At 35.6% G+C, this 17,640-nt stretch overlaps 1 long non-coding RNA gene across 1 annotated transcript; it reads right to left on the bottom strand.

Annotated features, from left to right (window-relative positions):
• Nucleotides 1-16,355: 16,355 nt before the first annotated feature.
• LOC115278978 lies at nucleotides 16,356-17,414 on the bottom strand. The gene is made up of 3 exons (XR_003903148.1): nucleotides 17,382-17,414; nucleotides 16,908-16,978; nucleotides 16,356-16,487 (listed from the first exon to the last, which is right to left on the bottom strand). It is a non-coding gene; the product is annotated as an uncharacterized LOC115278978 (long non-coding RNA).
• Between the last annotated feature and the right edge of the window lie 226 nt (nucleotides 17,415-17,640).

The raw sequence follows: 17,640 nt of genomic DNA, 5'->3' as shown, positions 1-17,640 counted from the left end.
CCCACCTCTCCCCTCAAAACTCATTGGCATAAAGATGTTTCTCTGTTTGTCCAATGTGTATCTTCTTTTAATGGAGGCATGGGATCATGTGATTAACAGAAGCACATCCAAAGTAGAGAAGAAGGAATTTTAGCTAATAATAAAGACTATATGCACAAATACTTGTGACAAATGTGGCTGGGGATATGTTATGTGCCTATCAAAAATGTGTACAATTCTGTCTTATACTTGAGAAGTACAATCTCATGAATATGGTGATTTAAAATCACAGAGAAATGTACTCAAAACACATGACTTCAGCCACTGAGAAAATACCTCCCTCGGCTGTAATATAAAGATATGTTCTTTATTTCTGTGTATATTTTAGATTTAAGAATTAACCATTCAAAACGTCTGTTTTTTCTAAGATCTCAGATTGAAAATAGGACCAACTTATCATTTAACATTTATTTTCACAAAAAGCTTATTTTTCCCAGGAAAATGTTAAACAGGCAAAAAAGTGAACACAAAAGACATGCATCCACAGGTCGCTTTGTATGTTTTATTTTTTTTTTAAAAGGAAAACAACTGTACAGGTTTTATCTTCCCTTTCCATTATCTCCTAGAAATCTTGAAACCCAAATGCACAGTTCAAATTTCTGACATCTATTCCATTCTGGTTGTTTTCAATAAAAGTTCTGTGTTTTATATTTCAAGATATTTACTTGTTCTGCTAGAATGACTTCATGATCATCTAATGGTTAAGAAAATAGAGTTTTAGGGGCACCCAGATGGCTCAGGCAGTTAAGCATCCGACTCATGATCCCGGCTCAGGTCATGATCTCACAGTTCATGAGATTGAGCCACAGTTCATCTGACCGTGCAGAGCCTGCTTAGGATTCCTCCCGCCACCCCCCTCTCTCTAAATAAATACATAAACTTATAGTAACAGAGTTTTAATGTAACACTGACATTTAATACATTGCAATCTAATGGGTCACTTAATCCTCAAATTTAGTGTTTTTATTTGAAAAAAGGGGTAATAATGTCTACTTTACCAGAATATTGGGAGGATTAAGTGAAATAACACTTAATAGTTATAACACTTAATAGTTTTAGAATTTAGTACCTGTCCGCTCATTCATTATTCGTACTAATGCTATAAACACTTAGTAACCATGAGTTACATACCAGTTATTATTTGGAGATACAAAGTTAGTGAACAGATACAAATTATGACCTCATGAAGTTGAGGTCATTAAATTCCTAATAAGTGGGGACTATAGTTACTAAAACTGTAGCAATGAAGATAAAGCTACTTATTTGTTTTTAAGTTTATTTGTTTACTTTGCAATGGAGAGCATGAGCAGGTGAGGGACAGAGAGAGAGGGAGAGACAGAATCCCAAGTAGGCTCTGTGCCATCAGTGCAGATCCTGACATGAGGCTCAAACCCAGGAACTGAGAACATGAGCTGAGCTGAAATCAAGAGTCAGATGTTTAACAGACTGAGTCACCCAGGAACCCCTAAAGCTCCTTTAAAAGGACTCACAGTGATGGGGCATCTGGCTGGCTCAGTCACTGGAGCATATAATTTCTGGGTCCTGAGTTCAAGCCCCACTTTGGGCATGGAGTCTACCTAAGGCAAAGACCCACACAGAGGAACAGTAATTATAAAATCACAAAGCTAAATTTTATTTGCCTCAGATTAGCCTGATTATTTTTATTAACCTATGTATACTTGATAGTTCATGTCTCCAACTAATATGTGATTTGTAATGTCTTATTTACATACTTTCATTTTTGAAATCTTGACATAAGCTTTAAAATGACTCTTATCACGATGAGTGACAAAATGGTACGAGATGAAAATCCTTCCTACTCTAATGTGGCATAACTAAATGGAGACATCCCTGTCTCACATCACTGCAACTATGTTGTGAGTCAATACAGAAAATATTTCATGTCTATCTTTATACCCAATATTGGGAAGAGCACAGGTTTTCTTATTCCAAACAAATATTTGGAAACTGACATGAATTTCTATAGATTTGGTGTTGAGATACCATTGTCATCCCAAATGATCAAGTTCCTCAATTTTTTTGCTCACAAAAGGAAAGAGTTAAACAAGATGATCATTCCCTTCTCTGTCCTAGCCACACGTGTACCTCATATTTATCTTTTTCAGTGTCCTTATTATAAAACTCGTAATAGATCATTTCATTTATAGTGCCAACTTGGTACATTCAGGCACTCAGTAAATATTTGTTGAATAAATAAATGGCCTGTAGGCTTAAAGGATGTATTCTTATTATGTTTATAATACACATTATAGTAATTTAGTGTATTAATTACATCATACCTTATTTTAATTATTGAATTGTATTTATTTTCTCCTAAAACATTTGGGAATGCATAATGAGCAATTAGGGAAATATAATATTTTTATGAGGGTTGTTAGATAAATTATTAAAGAAGGATTTTCAGCACACCTGCACAAACACATTTGAAAGCAGAAGATATAGAGTTGTTAGCACTGCAAAAAATTGCCACGGTGATAAAACAGAGAAGATCTGCATTATATTTCATTTCCAAATGGCATAATATTACAAAAGTTGAGTCCCACTAAATTACAGTGGATATGCATGTTCTTTAAAAATAAATTTGCAAGAAATATTCCTAAAATTCAAGGGACTGAGTTTGCACTATTCATGATGTATAAATTGCACAACTAACAGTGAAATTCCAATTAAATATCAGTCATTTCTTTTTTCCTTTGGCCATGAAGAAAATTATGAGAGTTTTGTTTGAAAAAAGTGACTTGTCTAGTCTATGTTGAGCTTTAGTGTTCAAGGTGAAATGATTAAACTGTTTAACAAAATGAATTGTCTTTGAGCCTGTAGTAAAGTTTGTGGACAAAAGAATATCATCACTTTATAGAATTACTGAAAAACACTTATATAAATATCCAGAAAAGGTAGGAAGGTGAAAACTACTTTGTTAAAGGAAAGAAATATAGTTAATTTTTTTCTCCTTTCATTTTTCTTTGTCACCTTGTGACTTTACCACCATTGGGTGGTGTGTTGGGATCCTGACTGCTGACAAAAATAAACCTCAAAATTCCCTGACTTTAGCCAACAGATTACTTCTTCATCGTGAATAGTCCAATATGGAAGCTCCTAGTTAATGAGCAGCTTTCCCCTTCAGGGCTTGTGAGGGACACAGGCCCCTTCCCATCGTGTGGTTTTGTGAGCCCCGAGGGCTTCAGAGTTTCCATCTTTAGGTGGCAAAGGGGGAAGTAGGAGAGTGAAAATATCCATCAACGGTCCCTTACAGATAAGGCACCTGGATGTGCCATCATCCCTGGAAAGACAGCGACTTGTCAGTGGTATTACTGTACTGGAGAAGGCGCAGAACAGACTTATGGTACGAAGTTAACCACCTCCTCTGGGTGCTCTCCAGGTCACTCTCGTGTACAAAATTAAGTGGCAGAGTTGCCTATCTCAAAATATTACTTTAATATTCTGGCCTGGACTTCTGTAAGAGTTTAATTTGTGTGTTTTCCTCTTTAATTTGGTCATGGACAACTTGGTGAGAATGATAAGCCAATACTCACAGAAGTGTTTTATGATCAAATAAGCAACAGATAAAAATATGTGCATAAATTGGATTAGAAACTTCTGATACATATACATTTTTATAGCCCAGTCTTTGCAGAGTTTTTGCTAATATCTGTAGCATAGATAGTGTTCAGTTGATATTTTCCATTTTTGATAAAACATACTCCCTTTCATTAATGTAATTGATTCCTCCCTTGTGACCACTTTTAAGAAATTTAGGTAAGAGGTGGCAGCCTTTGAACAATCCTTGTTTTTAAACAAGGAAGAATTACAAATACCATCAATTAAACCAAAAATGCAGGTTAAGTCATTTGGGGCTCTTTCCTAATTTGATGTTCAAAAAGATTTATTGGAATTTTTAAGTACAAAAACTTTTTTAATGTTTGTTTATTTTTGAGAGAGAGAGGCAGAGAGGCAGAGTGTGAGGGGAGGGGCAGAGAAAGGGAGTCACAGAATCTGAAGCAGGTTCCAGGCTCTGAACTGTCAGCATGGAGCCCAATGTGGGACTTGATATCACAAACCATGAGATCATGAACTGAGCAGAAGTAAGATGCTTAACCTACTGAGCCATGCAGGTGCTCCTCAATTAGAATGTTAATGAATACAGAACTGTATTAACAATTGGGTTCTATCTCCTAAAATATTTTTTCTTTACATAAGGGAATTTTTTTTGAAATCAAATTCCAATTTTTCTTTTTTATGATCTTACAAGCTCTCTGAACAGAGACTCACATTGTTAATAAAATAAATACCAGGGGAGACAGAGAAAACATTAAGATTCTGAACATTCTGTAAACTAAAATATCTTCTCTTGTATAATCAGTGTAGGAGTCTCCAGTTTTATGAAAATTTAAATAAAATATGACATGTACAGAGGATTGTAGAATATGATATATTACATGATGCCACCTGTGAGTAAAATCTGGAATTCCCCTACTGTGAAGCAGTTGTTTAAAAAGTTGCCATTTGCTTTTTTTTCCCCCTTGTATTTATTTATTTTGAGAGAAAAAGAGAGAGAGAACACTCATGAGTGTGCAGGGGAGGGAAGAGAGAGATCAGGAGAGAAATCCCAAGCAGGTTCTGACTGAGCAGGGAGTTGGACCCTACACGAGGCTCAGTTGCAACAAAATCAACAATTAGAAGCTTAACTGACTGAGCCGCTCAGGTGCTCCCAAATAGTTATTGTTTTCTCTCTTGCTTTCAATGGCTCTCTCTTAATTTACCGATAAACTAATCTCTCTCATATCATTTGCCACCCCCTTTCCTATTGTTATTCCTCTGGTTTCCATAAACTCCCTTTCCCCTGGAATTAAGACAGAAGCCATGAATGTCATGTAGAGGTCCTGCCTGATTTAAATTTGGACTACCTGTTCAGACTTAATAGCATCATCTTATTTATGCTCCGTGCTTCAGCTTATTAGGCTGTCTTTTACTTCTTTTGATGCTTGATTTAGTTCTGGTCACCTACACACATAGAGTTTCCGTATTCATAATTCTTTCATTCTTTCTTCAGATCTTGCTGAGATACACTCCTTAAGATTAGTATTTCTTCTTTCTCTCTCTCTTTTATTTTTTTTTAAGGGGATGGGGCAGAGGGAGGGGTGAAGAGAGAATCCAAAGCAGGCTCCAGGCCCAGCATGGAGCCCGACCCAAGGTTTGGTTTCACAACTGTGAAATCATGACCTGAACTGAAATCAAGAGTCAGATGCTTAACCAACTGAGCCACCCAGGTGCCCCTCCTTTCCTTTCAAGAGTTATGTGCTCTGAACATATTACAATGAACTAATTAGAATGAATATGTATGTTTAAAAATGCCTCCTCCATTAGATTGCTAATTGATGAAACTGAATATCAGAGCTGTTTTTCCCCACTATAATCCCAGTGCCTAGTACATTTATACGCCCACAGTTACGGTGACCACATGCCTCAGATTTTCCAGGCTTTCCCTAGTTTAAGCTTGTAGCCACAGCATTATTTTAATAGCATGTTTTTTTATTCTCAAAACTTAAATTTTAGACAGTGAAATATATGGTCACCTTCCCATTATAATTGAACTGGAAATATTTATTAAATATTGAATGAAACAATTGCTTTATTCTTTGAGCCACTTAAAAAATATTTATTGATTCAATATTGTGTGCCACATACTCCTTTGCCTTGAGATGCAGCAGTGAGAAAGACAGATAGGGCCTGATGATCACAAGGTGGTTTATTCAATGGCTGTAAGCACACACAAGCCCGGTGGGTCTTAATGTGTGTGTGTGTGCGTGTGTATACATATATAGATAGATATGTAGTTATACACAAATATATATTTATACACATATACACTCATGTATAATGCTTTTACAACTTTTGTCTTGATTTTCTTTTTGTCCTGATATCTTTTCAAAATCTAGAATCACATTCACTGCTTTTTCCTTTATATTTGTTCTTTTATTTTGCATTCTCAAACTGTTGAATTTCTTTTTAGAAATTTAAATTATGTTAAAACATACACAACATAAAATTCACCATCTTAATCACTAGTAAGGGGAGAGTTTAGTCGTGTTAATATATTCAACTTGTTCTACAACAAATGGCCAAAATTTTTTCATCTTGCAAAAAGGAAACTGTATATCAAACAACAATTCTCCATTTCCTCCTCCCACACAGACTCTGACGATCCCCAATCAGCCTTCTATTTCCATGCATTTGACTACTCTTGATACCTCATATAAGTGGAAGCACGCTGTACTTTTCTTGTGACTGGCTTATTTTATTTAGCATAATGTTGTCAAAGCTCATCCACATTGTAGAATGTACCAGAAACTTCCTTCTCTGTAAGGCTGAGTAATATTCCACGATATGTGTATACCAGATATTGTTCATCCATTTATCTGTCAGTGACCACTTGAGTTGCTTCTACTTCCTGGCTGCTATGAGCATGAGTGTAAAAATCTCTCTGTGTATGTCTGCCTGCTTTCAATTCTGGAGGGAGTATATAACCAGAAATGGGATTGTTGGATCATATGGTATATCTTTTTTTAATTTTTTGAAGAGCTATTATATTGTTTCATAGCAGCGGTACTGTTTTATATACCTCCCAATAGGTATGTAGGTATGGACACAAGTGTTCCCATTTCCCCACATTCTTACCAACATTTGTTATTTTCTGATTTTTTTTAATATTTTTATTTATTTTTGAGAGAGAGAGAGAGAGAGACAGCATGAGCAGGGGAGGGGCAGAGAGAGAGGGAGACACAGGATCTGAAGACAGGCTCCAGGCTCTGTGCTAGCTGCCAGCACAGAGCCCAACGCAGGGCTCGAACCCACGAACTGTGAGGTCATGACCTGAGCCGAAGCCAGACACTTAACCGACTGAGGCACCCAGGCGTTCCTGTTATTTTCTAATTTTGTTTTTAATACATTGACCTAAATGTCTTTACGGAATTTAGTTATTGTTTTAATATCTATGGAATCTATAGTGATATTTTCTGTTTAATTTCTTGGAAAATATATTTCACTTTCTATTTTATTGGTTATATAACCGTGTGTTGTTATAGAAGAGTGTTGGTCAAATCTTCTTGTTTGGGTATTTATAAATGTTCCAATTTTATTGATTTCTTATTTTATGTGGTCAGATAACATACACCATTGGCTTCAGTGTTCTTTTACATTTATTGATACTTATGTACTAAGCAGCACAGGGCATAAATAGTCAAGTGACCATATGCTCTTAAAAATATTTAGGGATGCCTGGGTGGCCCAGATCACAGAGTGTCTGATTCTTGATTTTGGCTCTGGTCATGATCCCAAGGGTCATGGGATGAGCCCCACATCAGGTTCCATGCTGAGCATGAAGCCTACTTAAGATTCTCCTTCTCTCTCCTTCTGCCCCTTTCCCCATTCACACTCTCTCTCAAAAGGTTTTTTAAATATTAATGTTTGTAAAGAACACTATTCTGTAACTATGAATTAGTTTAGTGTGGTCAATAATATTGTTCAGGTCTTATAGCCCTATTGATTTCTCAGCTATATGTTCTATAGATTAATAAGAAATGGTATCAAATTTCCAGGTTTGGTTATAGATTTGCCTATTTCTCCATTAAGTTTCATAAGTTTTTCTTTTTCTATTTTGGAGATCAGTTATTAGATGTGTATACATTTTAGTTATTAAGTATTTCTAATGAATTGACATTTTTCATTATTTATATTTCAAATACATGTTTCCTTGATGTCTATTATTATTTAATATTAACATAGTCAGTCTAACTTTCCTCTCCTTCTTTTTAGAATGATATGTCATTTTCCAAATTTAAAATATTTCATCCAATCTATGTCTTTCATATTTAATTTGTCTTTTATAGACAGTTTATATTAAGGTCCTGGTTTTGGAATGTCTGAAAATATACATCGTTTATCTTTATTAGTTCATTTACATTTAATGTAGTTGTTAGCATGTATAGATTCAGGACTCCCATCTTGTTCTTTGTCCAATTGTTTTTTGTGTTTATTTCTCCTTTTGCATACTCATTTGGTTAATCATTACCTTCTGAATTTATCTTACTTCATCTGCTGGGTTTTGTTGGTCTTATATATGGATAACATATTTATTTATATTGAATATATTTGAAATATGACAGTTTACGTATATTATACAGTTTAGGTAGTAAACTTATACAGTAGTATATGATGTTTGGTTTTCTATGTAGAATTAGTGTTCAAAATACTTGACCGTTGATATGAAAATACTATCTTCTTCATTAAATGTTCTAAAGTGTATTCTAAAACTACTTATCAAGCGATAAAAATTAAATAGTCAAATCATTCTATCAATTTCCAAACTTTTTCATAAGAAGCTTGTGTAACCATTTATTAGATGCAGATTTTACTAGCTAGAGAGAACTCTGAGTCCAGAACTAAACCAAAGTCTCCCATTATATAGTGAGCTGTTTAATGAGATAATTTTCCTTAACAAAAATAAGACCGTTTATGATATAGTATATCTGATTCTGTTGAGGAGTACCAACTACATATGCATCATATATCTATTTTTGGACCATATGCATCTATTTTTATTGAGTCAAAAGCTACGAATTTCTGGGTCATAGAGGATGTGTATGTATACTCTTGTCAGCGTTGAATGTTAATTTGATTGTTTCATATCTCCATCAGAACTTGTGCCTTAAACAAAATACATGGTGCTTACAGTTTTCCTGTAACTTTTTCCTGTGCTTTTAGCCAAAACATGTGTAACTTCCAACAACTTTCATCCCCCAAATCTAGAATTTTCTTTTTTGTATTTGGAGTAGATTCAAGTGCTTTGCATTAGTTTATGTTTTATTATTTTTCCATCATATTGGTATTGGGCTTTAAAAAGCATCCCTTAATAGACATGTGAATGGGCAGTTATGAGAATGTCCATGAGAAGATTTTGATCAAGCAGATTTAAAATAGAAATTCCATTTTACTTTACTGAAGCATTCCATTTTATTGCCATCTGACAAATTATTTTCTCCTGTTTATATCTCTGTTAATCTTTTTTTGGTGACTCTGTATCAGTCCAGGTCAAATTAGGGGGAAAAAAGCCATTTAATAATTTGAATAAGAAAAGTATAAAGAATTGGTGACTATAATAGGTTAATAAAATAATAAGGGGTTGGCTAATAAGCAGTAAAGAAAACTTTAAAGAATTTAGGAATAGGGGCGCCTGGGTGGCTCAGTCGGTTAAGCCTCTGGCTTCGGCTCAGGTCAGATCTCACGTTCCTGGGTTTGAGCCCGGCATCAGGCTCTGTGCTGACAGCTAGCTCAGAGCCTGGAGCCTGCTTCCGGTTCTGTGTCTCCTTCTCTATCTGCCCCTCCCCCTCTCGTGCTCTGTCTCTCTCTGTATCAAAAATAAATAAAACATTTAAAAAATTTAAAAAAGGAATTTAGGAATAGTAAATAAATAAAATAATAATGGGCAATATAATATGATTTGATAGTCACTACCCTAGGGCAGAGGTAGAGCTCTCAAGGAAGAATTATCTCCAAAAAGGAGATCCAGGCCTTGTGGGAGAGGGTCTAACTATGACTCACGGAATGGCTTTTGTGCCAGAAAAACTTTTAAGAAATCTACTCTGTAGGATGCCAGGGAAAACTTTTCATAGGGAGGGGTCCCATTTGGGGTATTCGCCACAAAGCTATCTGAATGAGTTGCTGGCAGCTGGGGGCTTTAGGTGGTGCTGGGAACCAAACTGAGAGAACCGGATACAGAGGAACCCATGTGCACTGCAGGAAACGGATGCTAGAAAACTTGCTAGTGCTGTGGGGGCTGTCAAAGAAGCACACCCACACTGGGAAGCAAAACCGTTTCCTCCTGCCGTGTCTATGAGCTCATGGCCCATGACTGACAAAACTGAACATCATGGCAGCGGACAAAGAGAATAATGTACTTAAGTGGCTGTGATTTATTTTCACATAGCAGACGAAAAAGGGTGGATTTGGAGCTAAGAGGCACTAAATCGATAACTTGATAAAGCCACTTTCTGGCTCTTATTCCTTTTTCCAGGCTATACAGGACAAAAGTTTCCTCTCTATCCTTTCCATTTTTGGCAACCATTTCTTATCACTGCAAATAAGGAAAATTACCGCTTTTGTTCCATTGTATGTTCCTTAATTTGCAAAGCATCTGGACGATAGAAAGAACTTAATGAATAGTATTGACTTTGTGAGGGTATGCTGAATAAGGGAATACCCAAATTTAAATCCCAACACAATGCTCTTCTGTAAACAACTGGCTACATTCACCATTTACTGCAAACTAAACTCAATGCTCCTCTTCTTATAGTCACTGTGTCAGTAAATGGCACCATTTCTTGACCAGTGAGCCAACTTAGAAATCTAGAAGTCCACCATCCTGCTCCCGTCTACATATTTAATCAATTAATCAGAATTCAAGGACATTATTACTCATGTGTTGACGATGTTCATTCTTGTTATTTCTTGATTCTGGTCCTTGTCTTAGCTCTTCTAGATTATTGTGATGTTCCCCCTGATGGGCTTGCTGCCTTCAGTTTTACAAGCCTCCGATTTGTCCTTTATACGGCTGCCGCAGTTATCTTCATATCTTATTACGCAGCTGTTTTGCTTAAATCCTTTCAGAGGTTTTCTGTTTCTTAAAGCAATAGTTTTCAACTGTGCTCTTAAGAATCCCCAGGTAAACCCAGTGGCCTTCAGATGTATGAAGAAGAAAAGGAACGAGAGAGGGCAGCATTCTGGAATGTACATTTTTTTCTTCCTACTGAGCAGCTTAATGTGATCTCTTTTACATATTTTTGTAAGATTTTTATTTTTTACTAAGGTGTTTCATTGCAAGCAACTATAGCAAAGTTTCAACTAAACAAAAATTTTGAAAACAATGAACTAAAGGATAAATTCCAAATCTTTGATATGGCATTCACGATCATCTATAACCTGGCTTTTGAGTAATTTTTAGCCTGATATTTAATCCTTCCTACCCTGTCAAGAGAGCAAAAATCAACTATGCCTGTACTCAATTATTCAAAGCTCTCTAAACATGTAACATTTTAAAATTTATTTGCCATTTCAAGAAACAGGTCTTGAGTACTTACTGTTTGCCAGTTACTATACCAAGTGCTGAAGCATAGTAGTGATCTAAACAGAAAAACAACAAACAAATAAACCTATAATATAAGTACATGAAAAATGCTAAAAAATTATACTGTAGTAAATTGAGATAGAAAGTTTATTGGATATAGTTTTACTTATAAACATAGTGGCCAGAGAAAATCTGACAAGATGGTAGCATATGAGTAAAGCCTCAGAGTTGCTGAGGGAAGTAAGCATTCTAGATCTGAGGCAAGAATTTTTATGCAGAGAACAGAAGATGTCAATTCCCTCAGGCAAGAGTATTTCTAGAATAGTGGAAGAACACACACACACACACACACAAAACCCAAAAGCCAATTTGGCTGGAGTAGAGGGAACAAGGAGACAAAATAGTGGGAGATGAGATTAGAGAGGAGATGGGAACCAAGCTGTGCAGATTTAAGTAGGTCATTGCAACGCTTTCAGCTTTTATTCAGAACAATATGTTTTGTTTGTTTCTTAGGAACATAACAAAGTACCACAAGCTGGGTGGATAAAACAACAGAAATTTATCTGGGCACAATTCAGAAGAACAGTAGTTCAGAATCAAGGTGTCAACAGTGCCATGCTCCCTTTGAAAGAGCTAGGGGAGGATTCCTTCTTTGGCTCTTTCTAACTTCTGATAGTGACCATCAATCCTTGTTGTTCATTGCCTGGCATTTAAATCACTTAAGTCACAGACACAATGACATTCTCCCTAGGAATGTCTTCCTTTCCTCTTTTTATAGGGACACTAGTCATATTGGTCATATTCCAGTATGACCCCATTGTAACTAATTACATCTGCAATCCCTATTTCCAAGTAAGGTTACTTTCTGAAGTATGGGGGATTAGAGTTTCAACATTATCTTTCTGGGGACACCATTCAACTGTAAACACATGGGAAATCAGAGTTTTTATATGTAAATTATATGATCAGACTTAGATTTCTAAAATCTAACCGAGGGGTCTACTTGGAGGCAAGAAAAAGAATGAGTAGGTGATGATAAATGATTGGATTAGTAGATGTGGTGATAAATGGTGGAATTTAGATTTATTTCAAAGGCAGAACTGACAGGATTTACTAATAGTTTTATTGTAAGTTTGAAGAACAGTATAGATAATTTCAGCATTTTTGATCTTAGGCACGTGGAATTATTGATGAAGGAGAAAATTTAAAAATAGAGTATAGAAATATACCACATGGAGTTCAATTGAACATAATAAATTTGAGAATTGCTTTAAACATGTCTATGTCCTATACAGTTCAGCATTTCTCCTGATATTTTATCTTTAAAGCAAAATAACTTGATTAATGTTGTGTTTGTTGTGGCTGCTTTGTAACTAATTACCAGACTAGGTGGATTACTCCAACAGAAATTTATTTTCTCGAAGTTCTGGAGGCCAGGGTTGCTTCCTTCTGAAAGTTCTGAGAAAAAATTTCTTCTGTACTTTTCTTCTTGCTTCTGATGGTGGCCAGCAAATCCTTGATGTTTCTCAGCTTATACATTTATCACACCAATTTCAGATTGCCACCCTCTCTGTGCACCTTTCCCCTTCTCTTTTCTTATAAGAACACCAAATGGGTTCAGAGCTCACCTTAATTAAGATCCTTCATTACCTCCACAAAGACCCTTTTTCTGCATAAGTTTACATTCACAGGTTCTGAATGTATATATTTTCTTGTAGAGGAGGGTCCCCATTCAAGTCACTACAAGTAGTTACCTTAAAATAAACCAAATTGGCTTTGGTAGACTTCTACTTTGTGCTTGCAACTTCTGTTACAGTCTTCTTGTCTAGTAGTGTTGGAGACATGAAGAATGGGTAGAATTCTCATTTTAATATGTGGTTATATTTGAGAGAAGATTAGAAATAACTTGTCATTCTTTTGACCTTTCCAGTTACATATGACTACCATTTCCCTTTCAAGGACTGTAAGCAGACACTTAATGATAAAATGAAATTTACACAGATGGCAGCAACTAACTTTGTCTGGTGTGATGGGAGTAGGAGAGATATTTAATACTGGATGTTCTATGGTCTGCTTATGCCTGCAAGATGCAAAAAATCTCAAGCCTATGCTGAGCCCAGTTAGGAGAAACTGTAGACAAATATAAGCTAGGTGTAAGTGAAATTCATACAAGAAATCACTGAGAAGTCCTGCTGGAGAGTACAGAGCCAGTAATCTGAATGCCCTTATAATAGTAGTTTTATTATTTAATATGTGTTGTAGGTATAGAATATATTCATTTTATTGTTTGGTAATGCAATAAGTCCTTTTAAAAATGTTTATTTTTTAGAGAAAGAGTGTGAGCAGGAGTGGTACAGAAAGAGAGGGGGACAGAAGATTTGAAGCGGGCTCCCAACTGACAACAGAGACCCAGATATGGGGCTCAAACCCATGAACCCATGAGATCATGACCTGAACCAAGTTGGTTGCTCAATCGACTGAGCCACCCAGGTGGCCCAGTAATGCAATAGGCCCTTTAACAACAATGAACTCAAGTAATGAAAAGTGATTATTTAATTAAACATTTAATACTGAATTGATTTTTAAGAAAGTTGATAATCAACATGTGCTAGCTCAGTATGTTAAGGCTTTTGTCATCTACGATATGGATGCTATAGTCTAAACTCTGTCCCTCCCAAAATTTTATGTTAAAACTCTAACCTCTTATATGACTGTCTTTGGAGATAGAGCCTTCAGGGAGGTAAATGAGGTTAAATGAGGTCATAAAGGTGAGGTCTTAATCCTATAGAACTGGTGACTTAATAAGAAGAAGAAGAGAGAGAGAGTGAGAGAAATCTCTTTCTCCATGTGGGCATACAGAGAAAAGACCAGGTGAAGGCACAAGAAGGGGCCATCTATAAGCCAGAAGTCAACAATGCTGGGACTGTGATCTTGGACTTCCCAGCTTCCAGAACTGTGAAACATAAATTTCTGTTTAAGCCATACATTCTGTGGTACGTTCTTATGGCAGAGACAGGGGGCCAATGTGATTCCACTAACTATATAAAAATCAGAAGGCAAAAATCTAGTTCAAACATTTATAGTTATTTAGCAAAATTTCACACAATGATATCAATTTAATCTGTGTAGGTGCAGAAGCTGTGTTTAATTAATTACTTTCTGAAGTTTGACTTTTCATTTAAATAAAATTTCTTCTAAAATAATTTTGCTCATTGTGGATTTTGCATTTTCCCGTGCTCATATGAAAAATGAAGTGATAGCTCCATCAATCTGAGTACTTCACATTTCTGTGATGCCAGTTTTATGTCAAAACTGTAAAGGCTGCAGATAAAACAAAAACAATTCCAATAATGACTTAATATTTTATATTCAAATTCATGAAATAAAAGAAAATATATTGAACATTTATAGTGACCAGGTGAAATATCTGACAAAACTGCAATTGTTCATTAGAAATTCAGCAAAAAGTGTCAGTATTTAAGGTGATATGAAGTGATGTTTGGGAAAATAACTTTTGTTGCAAAAGTTATAAGGTAAAACCTGAAAGCTATCCAATAGTTGGAATTGGATGTAGATACATTTACGTGCTATATATTACATAGTAAGCATGAAGTTCAGGTTTTTTGGTAACAAACTGTTGCTGAATACAAAAATATTTTCAAGTATAGAAATGCTTTCTCTTTGCTGCCCATGTAGAAATATTTGAGCCTTTGAAAAATCTTTGTGAGTGAACCTGTCCTTTAACTGTATTGAAAGATTTTGTAAAGAAATCCTGTAAATTTTTGTGTATATTTTATGCCCTTAATTTTAGCACTCTTTTATTTTCAAAAGTCTTAGTGCTGATAATAACTTACGTGAAAACTAACTGTTGATGTTGAATTGAACATTCCAAGAAAGCAGTTGGATAGTTGTGTAGGGAATGCAGAAAGGGTTTAGACCAGATTTGCAACGTGAAAGTCAACAGGATATAGATGGAAAGTTAAGCCATAAAACAGGGTTTTTCTTTCATTCTGAAAAAAAAATAAACAAATAAGACACCTTTTAAAAGTAAAGTCATAATCCTCATTTTAAGTGTGTATTAATAAATACCCTGTAGGGGCCTCTGGGTGGCTCAGTTGGTTAAGCATCCAACTTTGACTCAAGTCATGATCTCACGGCTTGTGGGTTCGAGCTCCGTGTCAGACACTGTGCTGACGGCTCAGAGCCTGGAGCCTGCTTCCAATTCTATGTCTCCCTCTCTCTCTGCCTCTCCCCCACTTGCACTCTGTCTCTCCCTTTCTCTCAAAAATAAACAAACATTCAAAAATTAAAAAAAAACAAAACTACCCTTCAAACTGAGTGCCATAACACTTACTGCTCTTGGGACTGTTTTGTATCACACAGTCTTGTTTTTTCACAGTAGAGTATTACCTAACTTAGATTAATGGTTTTGTGAACACAGACACAAATATCTGGCACAATAAAATTTCATAACTCATTTATTCTTTATTTTTCAATACTTAATGGGAATTACCATTAAGAGTAGCAATTGCCTACATTTTTTAATGACTGCATTCTCCAAGTAGTTTAAAATATCAGCTAATAGTATTAACTAAAATTCTCTATTTTACTGCAAGAAAAATGCTCAACAAAAATATAAATGTATACCTATATTTCCTCCTGCCTGGAGTGGGGGGGAGGGGACTTCTTTATCTGGCTGTTCTGCCAGGAACTCAACCAAATGTACAAAAAGCTAAGCACAGGTTCGTACCCCTTGGAGTTATTCCCCAAATCTTCAATTTTTCTGTTTCTACTTTGGACTCACAAGTTAGTTTACTTAGTTTTAAATTTTAAACTCACTTCAGATTCTCTTCATTCTGTTCTTTAAATGACCAGCTCTCCAGCCCTTCTGACTACTGCCTCTGCAATGCTCTCATAGCCAAACCTCTACTCCGTGCTTAGCAAATTCTGATATCTATTTCATGCTTAAAATACTTTCCTAAAATCTCTGTTCCTGGCCTCTCCTGTCTGTAAAACCTGCTTACAAATGCTATCAATTTAATCGTTCTAAAGAAGGTCCCTAAGTACTTCACCCTCTGCCTAATATCTTTTACGACCTTTCTTACAGTTATCAGAAGAATTCATATTCCTTAAACTAGCAAGTGAATTCCTTCCCACTTTCTAAGCTTACCTTTCACTTTTCTATTTTACGTGGTATGGACTAACCAAACTGAACCACTCACTCTTTTCCCACATGTAATATGCATTTTCTCTCTTTAATTCCATTCCTGAAATTGTTTCTTCTGTCCAATTCTTCCTTCTTTCACTTCTGCATAGAAAATATATGTAATTATATGCCACCTGGCCTCATCAGCTTGTGTGTAAGTTTGAGCTGCTGAACTATTTTTGTACTTCATTTAAATTTTTTTATTATAAAAGCAATATGTGTACATGGTTATAAAAATTCAAATCACTATATTATTTCCCAGAAACATTTTTTTCCTATTTATGTTCATTTTGGTGGTTATTTCCATAACCCCAAAGAATACAAATTGACTTCCTATCAATTTTTAAAATCTAGATTAAAATGGAAAATGAAAGGCTTTACCTTTCAAAATTTACATGTTAGACAAATTTCTTTGGTTGCCACTTGCCTTACCAAAAATCATTCTCTAGACATGGGCTTTCTGGTCTACCTGCAGGTTATCAAATGCTTCATTTCAGACCAACTTTAGTACCACCTGCTCACCTTTCCCCTGTTTACTTTATTCCTTCCAATACTTCATTCCAAGTTTGAGGAGGGACATTTCCCTAGACACCCTGCAATAAGAGTCAATAAAAGTGAAGGTTTTAATAAGAGAGGAGGGAATACATTGACCTTCCAGTGCAGAAGATAAGACTTAACTGCTTCTAATTATTGTTTTTTCAAATCCAGTCCCACATGTCAAAATGTTCAGGAAACGTCCCTCCCTGCCTAGCTCTTAATCTGCTTCTCTGGGTAAAATTAGCTATCTTCTCTTAGTGGGAATGCTGTTAGACACATCTACACTGCTGAAAGTGTAGTTGCAAAAATCTTGCAGGACAAAGAAAGGTGTGCTATGCCCCTCCTCTGAGTCAAAGTGTATCTCCTGCCGCTTTGTTTTCTGTCTTCAGATCTATCTCCTGACAAATAAAAAATCACAATATCTGCTTCTTTTAAGAGATATCTGCAAAGCAGTCTTACCTTACAGCCTTTAAAGTTGTAACATCCTGAATGTACATTTTTCCTATTTTTGCAAAAATTTGATTGTTAATCATGTAAAATATATCGTATGTAGGATAACAGTGTTATTGTCTAAGCAGAGCTTTTGAAATGATTACTCTTCCATTTATTAACCATATGTAAATAAGATTTGAGTATTTTGTTAATTTTTTCTGCAGTCTTCCAGCTCTGTATTCTCATAAGGTGCTGTACACACACACACACACACACACACACACAC

This window comes from Suricata suricatta, chromosome 15, assembly GCF_006229205.1.
Source record: "Suricata suricatta isolate VVHF042 chromosome 15, meerkat_22Aug2017_6uvM2_HiC, whole genome shotgun sequence".
Classification (NCBI taxonomy): Eukaryota; Metazoa; Chordata; class Mammalia; order Carnivora; family Herpestidae; genus Suricata; species Suricata suricatta.
Note: the sequence above shows the minus strand (reverse complement) of the source record. Positions and strands in the feature narration are given on the sequence as shown.